Raw genomic sequence first — 13,254 nt, 5'->3', positions numbered from 1 at the left:
GTTTTAAACAACTGGGTCTATCGCACGTGGGAATGGTACAATCTGCCGTCCTTTCTTTCCCCCTACTCTCACAAGCTAAATAATATTCTGAAATTAATCATTTAATGCTGTATAGAATATAGAGTTAAACCGGAAATATTATTAAACCTAATCAAACATTAATATACTTTATACAGAATTGATTTACACATAATTTGTTATATATACAGGGATGCATATAACGTTATCCAAATATGTTACGGAGCATCATTCTTACGTTATATTTGTACTATTCATATGCTTATTTGAGTTTGCAAAGAATAGAAAAACAAATTATACAAATAAAGTGAGTAGGAGAAAAAATGAAAAATAAAATGTTAAAGTTTGATACAACAGATAGTAACTGTTACTCGCTAAACTATCTCCCCACTTGATGAAAAGAAAATCTTGACCCCTAAATCAAAGGTTGTCCTTTTACTTCCTTATTACTGCTACTCTGCATTACACAGTTAAATAACTTCTTACATCATTTATGACACACTTTTTTCATCAAGGAACTACAATTTCCATTCCCCATTTTATTTTTTTGTTAATTTCTTTTCATTTTTTGTTTTCTTTTGTGATTAGTGAGGGAATTTTTTATCTTTATATTCTCTAAAGTCAATTTTTTATGGTTTTAACTACACCTAAGACTTCTAATTAACCATTTGTATTTGAATGAATTTTAAATATCTTTACACATTTGTCTAATGCACTCATACTCTACACACGAATATTAAGACATACAGAAATGAAGATAATAAGTTCAAATAAATGAATTTCGAAAATGATCTGATGGTATAGTTTTTCCAACCCCAACACCCAAAAGATAAAGTAACTGAATCATTGGCAGTAATTACGAATCATCTGTAAGTCACTATTAGAAATTGGAGTTACTCTTAGGTTGATGAACTGAAACCCACTGATATAATGGCTTCCTGTTGATATACTTTAAGCTTATTGAAGCTACTATGTATTGAGCTGTTAACATCCTTCCGAGAAAAAAAAAAAAAAAAAATACCAAATATATAAATAAATATATTTATTACATCATATTTTTACCATATGTAGTAGTAAATGCAAATGTAAGTCATTAACTTTAGCAGTAAGTATTTACTGTGAAGTCATACTGTTACAGAAAGAGGAAAAAGAGGAGAAATTACTGACAGTTAAAAAGCCTTAGTTTTAGGTACAGTCTTATTATTATAATTGGCTAAATGTAGACTTGTAATTGGTTTTGGTACATCCCTTGTTCAGTGTAGTGCACTTTCATAATGCTTTAGAAAGCAGCCCATCCACAAACACATAATTGTACATGACTACATGATACATATTATTGATATATACATGTCCTCTAATAATAATAATAATAATAATAATCATGATGATGACTCTCTCATTTTCATTATCTGGAATCTGAAACTGAAATGGTGTCCAACTGTGTGGTCTATGTTTAGTGTCTATCTTTAGTATGTCATATCTTGATTGTAGCTTATTTGGTCATGAGTACTATCATACTATGGCCCTGTTTTTTAGAGCAATATGCTTTGCTACTCTGTTGACTCAATCTGCTATGCTGATATTTACTCTGCTATGCTGAAACCTGCTCTGCTCTGCTCTGCTCTATCCAAAATTGAAGCTCAAAAAAACGGGGTCATATATATAGCTAACGTATTTTACTTTATATTATTACATATGTTTTGAACGTATAATCTGATGTGCATTAGGCAAAATGAATTTAACTTTGATGGAATAATAAGTCATACGAGATTACGAGCTGAGAGTGGTACCGAAAAAGGAAGGAGTAAATTATATGGTAGAATTGAAATAATCAACAAAATTTACTGTTGCTAGGCACATATTGGATGATGAAAAACTTGTTTTTACCGTGTTACTTTTACAGGAATGTTGTTATCAATTGTAATGGCAGGTGTACTAGCTAGAAGCCATGATAAAGAAGATAACTTTATTCAGAGATCAACATTGCATGCATATTTCTATCCTTTTCTCATTTCTTTCTTTGGCATCCATGCGCATATATGTTTCAGGGTTGCTTTCTCAAAGTTTTTTGCATACTTGATCAATACTTTCTAACCCTACTCGATCCTTCGTTCATAAATTAATAATTGATCGATGTATAGTTACATTAAACACGTTAATGTTCACCTTGTTATTTAGAATGCAATTTCACAATATAATCCTTTATAGTAGTCGTTTTTCTCTCATGACATCCTGTTAGACTGTTACTAATTTTTAACCATTCTATCTAAAGGTTGTACACTTTTGGATCTATTATGCACTTATTTCTTGAAGCAACAAGGAGTCTAGTGCATATGCAAGAGTGTGCTAAACCAAACTAAATAATCATATTACACATATTATTGGATATATTTTAGTGATTTAATTTAAGTTTTCACTGCATCAACAGTTGTTTCTAGCCATTGTTTTTATTCACAAATAACTCTCCTAGAAGAATTCATTGATGCCCTCTTTCAGACGTTGAGAGAAAAAGATGTCACATTAATTATTGCAATTACCCCTCTTTATGTTACTTCAAGATTCTTGCATTTTATTTTACCCCCAGTCCCCCACTTTGAAGGAATTTAAAACGTGGCAGCTCATTTTTTATATGATTTATAATTATTTACTTCCCCCGATCCTCCGGCCAATAATTCTTCTCTAAACAATTAGTTGTACACACTGTATGGTACAATCAAGATTATTCTCTTGTCCAGATATCTTGCTTGTGAGCAAATGACCTAAACAAAAATAGGTACGACTATATTTTGTTACTCTTTAATTTACAAGGTACAACCGGAAACGTGGTTTGATAAACGTGGCACCATGTCCATGGCTCTTGAGTGCTTGACCCTATAACCATAGATATCCATATAGTACCATTAGTACGTTCATAGGCTGTGCTTGACCAAATTAAATGATGGCACATGAGTTAAATGTACATCATGGCCTGTTGTTCTAGTTTAGACTTGGTCCTAATCTAGTATATTGCTCTCTGAAAGCCTATTGCATGATTTGCATCTGAAAGTGAACAATTTGCTGTTTTGTTTGGCATTTCATGAAACCCTAATAATTTCACATGATTACCCTTTCTTCTATGACTGTTTTCTAGTCTCCAAATCTTCACTGTTACTATTGTACGCTTACCAATTTACCGTTTATTCTCACCACTAAGGGTGTACAAATTATCCTAGGTACGGATTATTAAACTTATTTAAATTCTTTTTTTTCCTCTTACCTTTAATCTTATCACTTTTTATTTTGAAATCAAATCAAATGAGAAAGATTTGGAGATCTTTTGATCTTTTATTATTATTATTATTATTATTATTTCTTATTGTTTGTCATATAAGACTTCAATTGATAATAATTTTTCTTATACATTAACAAAACTCTGTCAAACTGACAATTAGATCAAACCAAATTAGACCAAAGATTGAGATCAAACTAGACCATCCATATTTTAAACTATTCCATCGATGGATTTGTCACGTGAACTTTATGGGGAACAAGCATCTCAATATATTTAATCGTTTTTTTACATTTCCGCATATAAATGCATCTTTGCAAAACTCCATTGTGTGTGTAGAACTTCTAAAACTCCATTGTGCATGTGTTATAGCTTGTTTTTTTTTTTTTTTTCCTTTTTAATTGTGAATTTAATTCTTTATTAAGGTCTTACAATATTTACAAAACAGGTCCGATTTAACAGTTGCATAGCCAATTGAATCAAATAATTATAAAGGTATTCCTTGGTCTAAACTTTATTCACTGGAAAGATTGATATCCTTTTCGAAGAGATGGTGTAGCGATTTTTTTTACCAATGAAAACGATTATGATTGTCTACTTCACCTAATTGAAACTGAAAATCTAGTAATTGTTGCAACCTTGCACAACTTTTTACCAACGGACCAAATTTGCAATACTCCAAAATAATCAATAATTAGACTAATACCACCATAAGAGAACTCAATAATTATATTTACATGATATAATTTCATTGAAATTAATGACAAAAAACATGAACAATTAAAACAAATGGGTCAGAATAGCCAATTTTTTACTATTTCCAACCTAACATTGTTAAGCCTTAATATTGTAATTAGCTTATGGGCCTAAGTTTATGCCCTAATATGTTTTTAGGTTGTATATAAACCTTGTCATACAGAAATACAAACTAAGGAAAATCGATTCCTGACATGGTATCGGAGCCAATATACTCTAAACACTAAAAACCCTAAAATTCTACTCTAAATTTCTGAAATTTTACTCTGAATTTCTACTCTAAATTGCTACTCTACATTGTTGAATTGCTGAATTGCTACTCTAAATTGCTGAATTTCTGAATTTTCACTATGAAATTTCTACTCTAAATTGCTGAATTTTCTTTTTTTCTACTCTACAATTCTATTTATCAACAATGGTGAACGATGGATGTTCTTCTTCTTTCTTGCGTGCTGAATTGAAGCGACATGCTAAGTCACAATTATTTTGTACCCACTGCAATCGATCGGGTCACGTTTATGGTGGTTGCTTTCTTGTCCACGGGCTACCCAATTGGTGGCTGGACAAATATGGCCATAAAAGGCGTTCTTCGTCTTCGGTTAATGCTTCCCCGATGACTGTTGATGCCTCTTCCTCTACGTATGGTACTGCCGCTTCCTCTACTATTGCTGCTGATCAGTTCGCTACTCCTATATTGGGTGGTGTGTTTGATTCTTCTACCCTTTCTCCTGACCGCACTACTGATGGTTATGTTTCTTTGTCATGGATTATTGACACGGGTGCATCTCATCACGTTACTGGTGATGAGTATTCTCTTGGCGGATGGCTACAAAGGAGGGCCGTGTTTTCTTGGCGGATGGCCTTATTCTTGAACATGTCTTGTTTGTTCCGCAAGTAAATTGCAATTTGATATCAGTTTCTAAATTGATCGATGATTCTCATTGCTATGTACGATTCACTAATTCTTTATGTGTTATACAGGATCGAAATTCAGGGAGCTTGATTGGTGGTGGTGAACGAATAGATGGACTCCACTATTTCGACGTCTACCAAAAGTATGTGCGGTTACGGGTTCGAAGGTATCTACATTTGAGTTGTGGCATCGACGTTTGGGCCATCCGTCGGAGAGAATTGTCAAGTTACTCCTGCTATTAGAGGTATTTCTAGTGGTAGATATTTACATAAGGCATGTGAAATTTGTCCTCAAGCCAAACAAACCCATGATAGCTTTCCTACCAGTGATAGTTGTGCTAGTCGTATTTTTTGAAATGATACATTGTGATCCGTGGGGTTCATATAAAACTCCTTCTACGTGTGGTGCCCGTTATTTTCTGATTATCGTGGATGATTTTTCAAGAGGTGTGTGGGTGTACTTGTTGAATGATAAGACTGAGGTCTACTCTTCTTTTTCCTCTTTCTTTGCTATGATTAAAACTCAATTTGAGGTCTCTGTGAAATGTGTCCGGAGTGACAATGGTACGGAATTTAAACATATGCTTCCCTATTTTGATGAACATGACATTTTATTTCAAACTTCTTGTGTTGATACTCCTCAACAAAATGGTCGTGTTGAGCGAAAGTATCAACATATTTTGAATGTGGGGTGTGCTTTGATGTTTCAAGGGAATTTGCCTATTGATTTTCGGGGAGAATGTGTTCTTGGTGCGGTTTATTTGATTAATCTCACTTCCTCTCATTTACTGCAAAACAAGACACCATATGAGGTTTTATTTGGTCAAGAACCTAGTTTTGATGAATTACGTGTTTTTGGTTGTCTATGCTTTGCTCATAATCAAAAGGCTAAGGGGGATAAATTTGCACCTCGTAGTCGAAAGTGTGTTTTTCTGGGCTACCCTCATGGAAAAAAGGGTTGGTAATTGTATGATCTTGAGACAGGGGAAATATTTGTGTCGCGTGATGTTCAATTTCATGAAAATGAATTTCCGCGTGCTTGTGTTATGAATTCAAATGAGGGATCCGAACATAATGTGGCATCTACTGATTTTTTGGAGGACAATATGGGTGTTGAACATGATTTTTTGGACGACTTGGAGATAATATTGGAGCATAATGAGGCTGCCACAGTGCCTATAACCGAGCCCCCACATGCTGCTATGGCTGGTTTAGGGAGCCCAGCTAATGCCACGACAGCACAGTCCGCGACCAGGCCGTGAAGGGCAGTGCAAGTCGTGACCAAGCCACGACTGAAGGTACAACAGCTGCCAGAGACAGCACAAGCCGTGACATCTTCTGCCAGCACTGGTGAGGCCGTGGCTACAGCTGCTGGTAGTGCATCTTCGACTTTTGATGGTGCTGCCAGCAACCCTTATGGTGAGACGGTTGCAGGGTCTTCGTCTTTTGGTGATAATGTCACACCGGTTGAGCTTGAGCGCGGTCATAGGGAACGTCGTCCACCGGGTTGGCATCGTGATTATGTCGCACATACTATCTCTCTCCCGAGTCCATCTACTTCTCAAAGTTCATCGCCCACCCTAAGCTCCTCAGGTACTCTCTATCCTTTAGCACATTTTGTGAATTGTGATAAATTTTCTACGCGATACCGTGTATTTATTACAGCTGTAGATACGACAGTTGAGCCTCGTAATTTCAAGGAGGCAATGCAAGATGAAGGGTGGAGTGAAGCGATGCAGAAAAAAATAGATGCATTGGAAAATAATGCAACTTGGGTGATGGAAAAATTGCCACCGGGTAAGAAAGCTCTCGGATGCCACTGGGTTTACAAGGTGAAGCTTCACTCAGATGGCACAGTTGAAAGATTGAAGGCTCATCTCGTTATATTTGGTAACCATCAGGTTGAAGGTATTGATTATAACGAGACATTTGCTCCCGTGGCAAAAATGGTCACTATTCATGCTATTCTAGCTGTTGATGCTGCGAAAAATTGGGAATTACACCAAATGGATGTTCATAATACTTTTCTACACGGTGATCTTGATGAAGAAGTATATATGAAGCCGCCACTCGGATTTCATGGTACCAAACTCGGCATGGTGTGCCGCCTTAGGAAGTCTTTGTATGGTCTTCGGCAAGCTCCTCGTTGTTGGTTCTCTAAGTTGGTCGGTTCTCTAAAGAGGTACGATTTTTTACAATCGTACTCTAACTACTCTCTATTTACTCTGAATCATGGGGCCATTCATCTTAGTGTGCTTGTGTATGTTGATGATTTAATAATTTAAGGAATGATTCTTCTGCAATTTCAAAATTCAAGTCATATCTCAGTGACTGTTTCCATATGAAAGATTTGGGTGTTTTGAAATACTTTCTTGGTATTGAAGTTGCCCGGAGTCCGAAAGGTATATTTTTATGCCAACAGAAGTATACTCTTGATATTATTGCAAAGTCGGGTTTGCTAGGGGCACGCCCGGCAGGTACTCCTATTGAGCAGAATCATACTCTGGCTAGATCAGAGACTCCTCTTATTGCAGACCCCGAAATGTATCGACGTCTTGTAGGTCGTTTGATTTACTTGTCTTTTACTAGACCCGATTTGGCTTATACAGTTCATATCTTGTCACAATTTATGCAACAACCTCGTCAAGATCATTGGGAGGCCGCACTTCGTACGGTCCGATATTTAAAAGGATGTTCGCGTCATGGAATCCTTTTGAGTTCGAATTGCAATTTACATTTGACAGGTTGGTGTGACTCGGATTGGGCTAGTTGCCCTTTGACGAAACGTTCGATTACTGGTTGGTTGGTGTTTCTTGGTGGTTCCCCTATTTCTTGGAAGACTAAGAAGCAGGACACTGTATCTAAATCTTCTGCTGAGGCAGAGTATGATGTCTAAGGCCACTGATGAGTTAAAATGGTTGAAGGCCCTACTCGACAGCTTGGGAATTTCGCATCCGCGTGCGATGAGCTTGTTTTGTGATAGTCAATCTGTGTTATATATTGCACAGAATCCGGTCTTTCATGAACGCACTAAGCATATTGAGATTAACTGTCATTATGTTCGGGATGCAATTTAGGAAGGGATTATTAGTCCGTCGTATGTGAAGACAACGGATCAATTAGCAGATGTTTTCACTAAGGCGTTGAGCAAACAACAATTTTTGTATTTACTTGACAAGTTAAGCATTTGTGATTTGCATGCTCCAACTTGAGGGGAGGTGTTAAGCCTTAATATTGTAATTAGCTTATGGGCCTAAGTTTATGCCGTAATATGTTTTTAGGTTGTATGTAAACCTTGTCATACAGAAATACAAACTAAGGAAAATCGATTCCTGACAAACATACTTAGATTTTTTTATAAACAAAGGTTTTCATGGGCATTGATGCTTCCAGGCTAGGCTAGTAGGAAAATATTAAGACAATATTAGCAAGTAGGAAAGCATTGTTTCTCAATATTTGTCTTGGTCGATAGAATAGAGATATATGGAAAGAAACAAGATATATTGAAATTATGAAAACATGATAAGACAGTGAAGGTTTGGGGAAAAGGGGGAAACCATACATTTGCTAAGTATGGTCATTTGATTTGTTGTTTGTCTTTAGACAAAGTTAACAAACATTAACTGCTTAGGATCTAACTCACATGGGTTTTTGTTATAATGTTTGAATTTTGTCATTAGATGTTGTCCACAGACAAGGGTAACCGACTTTCCTATATTCATATTAATAGGCCGGCCTTCCTTCTCTCTCCCATATTTGTTTGATGGTAAGGAAACCAACGCCTATTCCTTTTTAATTTGTTGCCCTAAACTCTAAAGGCTTACCATTTAGTTTTACTTAATGTCTCTCCTTTTGTCCCTTAATGTTTACTCCAGTTTTTTTTCTAATTTTGTTTCTTTAATGTTTATTGTTTTGCCTCACACTCACTGTATTTGATTCCACCACTTTTCAGACTCATCAACTCCTTTCAGTTAAAAATATAGATGAATAATATCGTTGTAAAATGGGACATAATAGGAAGGAATATGACATAATTGTGACCCCATCCATGTAGTTGGTTGAGTGCCCCTTAAAATTGGCTTGAAAGGGAGCAGCTTCTTAACAGAATCTTATGGGGGATACCCCATTGTTATATTGGTGGGCCAACTCATATATTCTATGTGACCCCCCCTTCAATCTTATTCATGCAATTTTTACTTCATCACTTTTTTGGGTTTGATTTAGTACAAAGAAAGTTATGGTGCATGCATTTATTCTCTCTCACCTTGATTTTTACATGGAAGGGGGGAAAAGGGGGGTTGGGGTGGAAGTTATTATCATTCTAAATGCATGTTCATCCCAACTTATATGGATCAAATTATAACCAACTTATATTTCATGATGTTGGATCTCTCATTTGCACGTGTGGTAGTGACTTACAAGTAGGGTTTAGGTTCTCAAATGTCACAACTCACAAGTACTCAATGTTTCATTGTAGGTTTTAATGTTTTAAGACTGCTTGTTCCAATAATAATTTTGGTATTTACATTACACGTATCCTAATAAATATGAATTTGTTGTGCTTATATATTAATGGTTCCTAATTATAGTAACTAGCTACTCTAAAAGTCAGTCTGATGTGACCATAGTCCTAACTAAGTAGACGATTTAATCTACGTCACTTACTTATTTATGTATCCAGAAGTTGTTATTGAATTTAAATAACTATACACAAATTATAAGCTAGGTGGGTGAGAAATTTCCTTGTATGCTTATAATTATATTTGGAAAAGACAGATGAAATGCCTCTAACTTGTATGCACAAGTTAGTTAGTACAAGCAAACCATACAACAAGGCCAACTACTTGGCCTACCATTTTGGGAAGTATGTTTTGGGTTGGAAATTAAACACTTTAAAATATTATTTAGCTAAGTTATGTATATAAACTGTTTACCTACTTAAAAGTGAAGCCATTTATTCCAACTTATCCAAAAAAGTATTTTAAGGAGAATGTCAATTTCACGTACTAGATATGATATAAGTTTAGCTTAGTTCGTTGAACATATTATATTAAAAAACTTTATTATATACATAAATTATGATTTTTTTTGTAAATTACCACCCCAAAATGTACCATGTATTGAAATAACCACCCATTTTTTTTGAAATTAAAAATAACCACCCATATTTTACAAAACATGTAGATTTTACCACCCAACTTATACTCCGATCAGTTTTCCGAGCATGGGCCCCACATAACTGCTATTTTTTTATTTTTATAAAAGTTGTTTCTCGATTTATTTCCTTCCTTGTTTCACAAAACTACTCTCAAGCTTAAAATTCTGCATTTTTTCCACAAATTCTACCAATTTTTACACCAAGTTTTGCAAATTGACAAGCGAATCCTTTGAAGAACGCACTTAAATTTTTTACACCAATTTGTACAGCAAGGTAATTGAAGAACGCACTTAATTTTTATTTATTTTTTGGTTATTTTGCAATGTTTTATGAAGTAAAATTCAAGTTATACGATATTTGTTGTGTAGGAATGTGTTTTATTAGGAATTTAATGATGTAATCATTGTTTGATTCATTCAATTCGACTTGAATTGGAAATTAGGGTTCTTCATAATGAAATTGTGGGGCACATGCTCGGAAAACTGGCCGGAGTATAAGTCGGGGTGGTAAAACCTACAGTTTTGTAAAATATGGGTGGTTATTTTTAATTTCAACAAAAATGGGTGATTATTTCAACACATGGTATATTTTAGGGTGATAATTTAAAAAAAATCCTAAATTATATGGGCGCATGGAAATTCATTATGTGGCAAGGTGGCATTAAAAAATGCAAATAGGATGTCCCTATCTTAAGGAAGTTAACTAATAATCCCAGAAACATGGTAATTAGTCTCATGCATTTCATCAATATTGCACCAACTTATTAAACTGATTAATGTCAATATCATACTTTATTTAGTTTATTTATTTACTTATATATTTATTATATTATGTATGACTATGATGAGTTTAATGAACTGTTACTTGCCCCCCTATGTTTTCTGCGACTAACGTTATGTATGTGTTGATTGTGGAATTTACTACATTTGGATTGAGATGTTAACTAACTACCTTTTATAATCTTGGGTCCCAAATTAAATATGGTTTTTATTTTCTTTTATTTCTCATTTTTAAAATGAGAAATTATGATTGTGTGTAGTGGAATGGCTTATAGGCATCAATGTGTGAATTGATTAAAATGGCATTTGACAATTCAACTCTTGCCACAATCTTCTAATGCAATTGCATTTACTCCGTAGTCACTTAGGTGGCTTCAATGCTTTTCGCCTTTGAAAAGAAAACTTGTGCTCCGTGTTACTCTGTAATTCTGTATTATAATATAATTCCACTAACTATACTTTATAGTGTAAAATTATCTTTTTGGACTGATCCCTACTCTACAACACCTAATATTGCAATTATTAGGAAACGGAACGGAGGGAGTATGAAATTAGAGAAATAATATACGGAGTACTTGTATAAAGTAGTCATCCTTGTCTGAAAAAAATTAAAAAAAAAAATAAATTAAGAAATTAAGAAATAACAGTTGTTACTCATATTTGTTTCTTGTATTTTTGCTTTATGTTTGTTTTTCTTTTTGTTTGATCTTTTAGGCTTTTTTACACTTTAGTTTACATGCGATGATGGAAGTTTGAGGGACACATACATAAACTTGTCCTTTTCACTCTACACAAATATTTTTGTATTTACCTATAACTAATCTCACTTCATCATGAAAATTCTTTGATGCTTTCATCATCTTGTTTTCGTCTTGGGTGCAAATATATGCCTTTTTATAGATCTAATTTTACTAGTGGAGAAGATATCTTGATAATGATGATATATAACTAGAAAGATATTTGTTGAAAATGACTGCATATACTTTTTTAATCAAATTCATATGATTTTAATCTATAGAATTGAAGTATATATATTTGGAAATTTATGTGAAAAATATATATTCATCGATGTAATAAAAATTTAGCGTTCGTTTAGTATTGCTGTGGTTTTCTGTTTTTTGGTTTTTTGTTTTTTAAAAGTATATGATATATGCCCTATAATGAATTAAAAATTATTTAAACTTATTAAAATAATTATAATTTTGAAAACTGACAACAAAAAAGTGAAAACACCTTTTTTCTTGTTTCCTGTTTTTGGTTTTTGGTTTTCAAAAAAACTGGAAATTGAAAACCGAATGAATTTGATGCCAAACAAGCCCTTAGCTTTTAGTTTATTAAGATTAATTTTTCTTGATCCTGTTTTTTTTAAGCTACTTATATATGTAGCTCTAACAATAATACTTATCAGAATGCTTTTGTTCCGGGGAGACTTATTACTGACAATGCCTTGATAGCTATGGAATTATTTCATACTATGAAAAAGAGAAGCAAAGGTAGGAAATGAACTATTGCCATGAAACTTGATATGAGTAAGGCCTATGATAGGGTAGAATGGTGTTTTTTGGAGAAATTATTGCTGAAAATGGGGTTTGCTGCAAATTGGGTCAAAGTTGTTATGAGTTGTGTCTCAACTGTTTCTTATTCTTTCATTATTAACCGGAGTGTCCAGGGCTCTGTGACTCCTTCCAGGGGTTTGAGGCAAGGAGATCCTTTATCCCCGTATCTTTTTATTATGATTGCGGATGCTTTCTCAGCTCTGATCAGGAAAGCTTCGGATGACCGTCTTATACATGGGGCAGGAGCCAGTCGGAGAGGGCCAAAAATCACTCATCTTTTCTTTGCTGATGACAGTCTGCTTTTTGCAAGAGCCAACCGAGAGGAATGCTCAAAGATTGTTGAAATTCTCAACTTGTACGAAGCAGCTTCCGGACAGAAAATTAACTATGAAAAATCGGAGGTCTCTTTTAGCAAAGGCGTTTGTTTGTCGAAGCAGAGTGAGTTGATTGATTTGCTGAAAATGCGAGCTGTTGGAGAACATGATAAATACCTTGGCATTCCTAATGTGCTTGGTCGATCTAAGAGAGTGGTGTTTACGGCTCTTAAGGATAGAATTTGGAAGAAATTACAAGGTTGGAAAGAGAAGTTGCTTTCGAGAGCGGGGAAGGAAATTCTTGTTAAATCAGTTATACAAGCAATTCCTACTTATTTAATGGGAGTTTTTAGGCTTCCTAATAGTGTGCTTGATGAGATCCGGGCAATGACAGCAAAATTCTGGTGGGGCAACGCAGATTCGAAGAGGAAGGTACACTGGTTGAGTTGGGATAAAATGTGTAAGCCAAAGTGTCTAGGTGGTCTTGGCTTTC

The sequence above is a fragment of the Chenopodium album genome, chromosome 15, assembly GCF_948465745.1.
Source record: "Chenopodium album chromosome 15, dcCheAlbu1.1, whole genome shotgun sequence".
Lineage (NCBI taxonomy): Eukaryota > Viridiplantae > Streptophyta > Magnoliopsida > Caryophyllales > Amaranthaceae > Chenopodium > Chenopodium album.
Note: the sequence above shows the minus strand (reverse complement) of the source record.